Below are 6,000 nucleotides of genomic sequence, written 5' to 3'. Positions count from 1 at the left end.
TACAGTACTTGACATCAAACACAGAAGCACATTCCTGTAATCTCACAGTGAAAACATGAACTCTTGCCATGATGATGATTAATTTTTCTTTTCACATTGTCTATCCTTCATCTACAGTAGAATTCATTTGCACCTTGCATTGCACTAGATGACTTATATCAAAGGTTATATTGTAATCTTAGGCTCTTCAAAGCACTATATGACTTGCACAATTAAGTGTAGTTACTTTGGAAATTGTGATCTTTCACCATGTTATTTTAAGAATAAAGGCATGGAGCTACATGAATCTTCAAACTTTAAATGGTGCAGATGAGAATTTGGGAATATTATTGGCTTAAAAGTCCTTAATTGATGAAAATGATACTGTATGCAACATTTCTGTACAGCAATTTCAATATGCCATTTTATGGCTGGTATACACATGCTAAAACATACAATCCTTGCAAAGTAATTCTGATCTCCAGTTACACTACATAAAAGTGCTTGCTTATACAGTATACACTATATATAGTACATACTTTTGTCATTTGTCTTTATATACAAAATTGGTCAGATGTTACACAAAATATGATTGCCAAGATAACATATGGTACACTTGGTGGCTTGCCTAATGATCAGATTTGTGATAAAAAAGTATGACATTTATTTTCCTTGGTGGAAAAGAAAATTGTTCTTAAATGTTAAGTAAATTATTCACCACCTACTGTATTTACAGTTCACCATAATAACAGAACAAACTTATGGTAACCAAACCTCTTATTTAAAAAAGATTGCACCTTGCTCTTTTGCCAAAATGTTAAGAGCTTCATTTGGGTTAATCTTGTTTAAATCTGAGGTTTTACCTACACATTTTTAATGCAGCCATATATCCCTTACATTGAACACCAATGCACGGGATGTTGTCATGATGAGACATTTTTCGAGCTGCTCTCAGTCATCGAGCAGTTATCATAAATACAGGAGAAGCTGCATCAATGGGTCTGGGACCTTCCAGAAAGGGTACACAAGACTCAATGGGAAAATGGGAAAAATGAAGCCCTGGTCAAGGACCTATTCAGATATTTTGTGTGAGGGATCTTCGGACTGCAACCAAAGTATTAATGACCAAATTGCCATTTATCCTCAGTTTTGGCATTTTCAATAGGTTTTTCCTACATAAAATACCAGAATTTGCCAATTCACAATTTATTTTGGTTTGCTTTGTATATACCGTATTGTATTAAGGGTTAGTGAATATTACAATGCTGGCCCTGCCCCTTAAGACCATGTGGTAGCACCCACTGGAGAACTGGCTTGTGTCCCGGTTCTCAGATCTCAGATGATGTGTGAGCCGAGAGTGTAGGGAACACTGGAGGGCATGCAGGGTCTGAACTGGTAGAAGGTTGATGGAGCGCCAGGATACACCAGGAACGGATGACAATCGTCGGTAGAGAAAAAGAGAACCTGCAGAAAAAGGAAACAGAATAGAAAAAGTTTCACAGCTGCGCATGAATACTTACTGCTTTTACTTATGGTTTTTATGTCACTTGAGTAAATGCCACGCTTTTCTCCACTGTACTGTCTCAAATTAAATATACATACAGTGCCCGCCCATCAGTATTACATGAGCACATATCCCAAAGCTTTAGGCATTCCCAGCAGGCAACAGTGCAGCAATCAAAACTGCTCTTAAATCTTTAGTAATCTAAAGAGAGAGCACGATACAGGAGAGTGATAGTGGATGAAAACTCGGGGATTGTGAAAAGGGATAATGCATTAGATCAGTTCCTCTTTAAAAATCTAAAAGATCAAAAGTCTGGCCATGTAGGTTACTTGAAGGGCTTAAAGTAGAGGACATCTAAGTCAGTTTGGATTCCGAGCCAGTCTGACTTGATAGCAATGCACAATACAGCTTCTTAGCACATGTCAACGTGCAGCTGACACACACACCCAAGGGATGATAAATACCGAGGGAAAGTGAAAATGACAAATTTCTTCCCATGTCTCTTCTTGTGTAACCCTTGGGTGTTGCTGACTACACCGAGGCAAAGATGGTAGAGAGCTTCTTTTCTGACAGAGCTTGGAAGGTCAGGCCCTTCCTTTAGCTTAGACAAAGTTCAGCTAATTATGACCTGAGAGATGACCTGCGTCCAACAATGAAGGATAAGGGGAAATAGAAATCTGTCACGCAGTGATGTAGCATGTGACATAAGAAAAGAGAAGATCAGGCAGCAGTAGGGATTAATAACAGAGTTTTGAGAAGCTGTGCACGTACCCTCAGTGTGAGGGAATTATTATAATTAAGATCTCAAGCCCGCAGAATACCCATTTCCCCAAAGCTGGTCTCAAATTTAAAGTATTTTGTGAGCTAGAGAAACCCTGTTTATTTATGTGACTCTTTGCAATCCTACCTTTTTAAGTTGAACACTTTATCTCTGCTTATCTTGTTTAAATCTGTTAACCTTCTTATTCTGTGTGTTATGATATTGTTCCAGGGAATGGCTTGGGGAAGAGAGTGTGTATAGATCATTATATTATTTACACAGTAGGAGCTTCCTAGAAAGAGGAGAACAGTAGAACATTGTAATGTATGTTCAATTTAGGAACTGGAGGACTTACTGTACATGTGATAATCCTCCATATTGTCACACCCAGTACACCTAGAGGGTGCTCTACTTCTGTCCTGTTCCTAGTTCCCTGTGATTATTCATGTCTTTCTGGTGTGTCTTGTTGTGTAGCCTATTTACTTCTTGCTTCTGCTCTGCTCCTCACTCAGCGTTCGGAACTTGACGTTCGGATGTCCTGAGACCCGCCTAGCACCAGGTCGCTGCTCCGTCCTTGGCCTGAGGGCATAGGTTTCTATACAGCATTTCCTGAACAGCTGAGCCTGGGCTAACCCCCGTCTCGCCGCTACGCATAGGGTTTTTTTCCACTCTCCTGCCATTCCACGGTTCGTCCCTTCCGACATCTGTGACACATATTAGCTGAATCAATCATACTTGTTTAATTATGTACTTTTTCACTTATTTAACTGCTCTGTATATGTTGACAGTTTCTTTCCCAAAATTAATACTAGACATGTATTACAGGATATGAAACTAGGGCTTCTTAAAGTATGTTCCTGTGTGTCAGGTATCTCTCTTAAGGTCCTCACTGGAAAAGAGTGAATGTAAAAGACAACAGGTACTGCACTGTTTGCACTATGTCCTGTCTTGGCTGTCTTAGACATATATTGTCAAAATGTATTGTCCATGTCTGTTTATCATTCGTGCCTATTTTTTTTCTCTACCGTTTCTGGGTACAGCTGAGTGAATAAGCATTCCAATACACTTGTTGTATATGGTAAATAAAGAAATCTTGAATCTTGTATAGAGCATCTTTCATGGCAAGTTATTATAAAGTTCCGTGATTCACTTTGCCAAACATAACTCAGAGAAAAAGAACATCAATAAGATTTTATGATAGGGTTGTCTTCATGCAGGTGGCAGTGTCTCTAGACTCATAACTGGTAGGTTGCGGTTTCAAGTAAGTGCTGCAGACCTGCTGTTGTACCTTGAACAAGGTACTTCGCCCTGATTGCTTCAGTTTAACTAGCTGTATAAAGGATACCAGCATTTACTGGGGATAGGCTCTGGGGGGTAGTCTTGTGCTTTGTGCTCTCTGTTTGCTGGATGTCAGGATACCATGGAAACCAGGATAAGCTGAATCAATGGGCCATTGTGGCTCAAATATGGATCTACCTACCTATCTTAATGGAGACTGTACTACACAATATATTCTTTTTTAATTTGGCTGTTCATGTTACATAAAAAGAGATCTTACAAATGCTGAGGTAAAGACTGTCTGTAGGACCTGGGAACATTTGGTTTGCGGTAGAAACTAATTTTGGTATGTCAGTAAAGCTCTGTGCACTGTAGGAGGACAACCAATTAAAATGTGAACTGAATATGGCGTTGATATGTTATTTACAGAATAAACAAAAAAAGCACAAAACAAAAGTGCTATCTTCCCATCACACCATAGACATGTGCCAACAGGACAATTGAATGCCTGGAAAAAATGTCACTATACAAAGTAAACTGAGAATTGTTTTTATATATATTCGAACATTCCCCATGCATTATAAGAGGAAATGAAGAAGATTTGTTAACATCATGATAACATTTCATATTAATCAATTTCTTCTTTTGCATCTCTATAAATATAAATGTAATTAAAACATCTAAATCCCATAGTTGTCTTCCTCGAAACAGTCTGTGCATTCAACAAAATTTAGATCTGAAGCAGAAAGAGCTGATCAGTTTTATTTCACTCTAATAAGGAAGAAACAGTTTTTCCCATGCTATTGTACACTATATGATATGTACTGAGAAGCAATGTACAGTATGTTGGATTCAATTAAGGTTAAATAAAAGCTTGGGACAAACAGAAAGGACATAAAAATCAATTGGATTTTAATTATTTCTGTTGGGCTGCATATTTGTGTTAGTAGGGCACTATTTGCTAGAATAGTGCTGTCCTTCTGCTGGTGGTACACTATGGTTTAAATGTGAGCTGGAGGATTACAGTGTATGTTTAACCTATGTAGTAGCTTGCTTATGTAGTAGCTTGTGGTTAGAAAAAATAAAATCTATGACAAGTAAATCAGCACTGTAGGCAAATTGTGAATTATTACTCCAACAAGTTTTGCTTATCTTCCCTGTTGTTTTATGAGTTTGTGATATTTTCTCTTAGCAAAAAGGCACAGAATGGAGAAGATTCCTTCTTATGTCCGTGCACAATTGATATTGAAAACAAAAACTAAATTAAAAGTATTTAAATGAACGACTTCTCTGCATCACTAAAAATAGATTTGATAGTGGTGAATGTACTGATTTATTATAAATCAACTTAACTGAGCAGAGTTCAGCTACAAATGTGCATACAGTGAAAAGTGTGCATATAAACCCTGTATGTATGGTTTTACAGATGTTTAACATGTTTATGCATTCATAATGTCAATAAGGCAATTAAATGACTTCTTCTTTCATTGACAACCTAATTACTGTAGTGCAATCTTTTCCAGTAGCCTTGTTTTCTGAAAACTTTTTGTTAGCTGTACTATTTTTTTCATATTGAGAGATCATCCTAACTGGAATTTGTGAAGGGGTTTATAAAACCGTAATGCAGATAGGCGACTGTGACAACCACCAGCACACACGCCTAATGTGTTGCCTTAGTTTTTCATGTTTTAAGTGGTCTGTCTTAGTCTTTCAGACCCCCTTCCAAGAACCTGCCTCTCTCAGGGTGTTCCCCTCTTGGGCTAGATTTCACGGTCATCTTTCTTCTCAGTTGCTCTTCACTTGGTTCTACTTACACAGGTTATTAGATCTTCCCACTAACTCGGCCCTCTGTCTTCATTAGTCATTAAGCACTGTGCATGTTCACAACCAGGTCTTCTCATCAGCTTGTCACTCTTTGTCTTCATTCAGTAAACTTAATTTAATCACCATACACAAGAGCAATCAACCCAATTAACTCTGTTTTGCCAACTTCTTTATCTTCATTAGTCACTATTCACTTAATACAACTGGGCAGTGGTAGTCGTAGGCATTTAGATTAACTTTATCACCCAATTGTAATGTTCACTAAAATAATCACTTTAGCTCTTCTCTGTTACTCTTCAACAAGCACCAGATCTTCAATAACATTAACAATCACTAACACTTCCAACCACAAACATTACAGGCTGATCCTGTTTGGCCATGAACACCTCTCTGTAATGAACACTTTTCATCTAGACTCCTCTCTCTCAGCTGTGTGGAGAAAGTATTCTGTTCGCCTACCAACACTTTAACCATATTGAATCTGACAACGACACTACCACACAGCCCTCCATTCTAACTCCTGCAACATCTCCTCCGTACAGCTCAAGCTGTATTTTCCTCAAACATTCCTAGCTCACCGGGTCCTACTGGCCTGGTCACCCGGTCTGTCATGTCTCTCTCACACCTGAAGAAGGCTCCACGGCCAAAATGTTGT

The sequence above is a fragment of the Atractosteus spatula genome, chromosome 9 (genome assembly GCF_055471065.1).
Source record: "Atractosteus spatula isolate fAtrSpa1 chromosome 9, fAtrSpa1.hap1, whole genome shotgun sequence".
Taxonomy (NCBI): domain Eukaryota; kingdom Metazoa; phylum Chordata; class Actinopteri; order Semionotiformes; family Lepisosteidae; genus Atractosteus; species Atractosteus spatula.
This window is presented reverse-complemented; position numbering follows the sequence as displayed.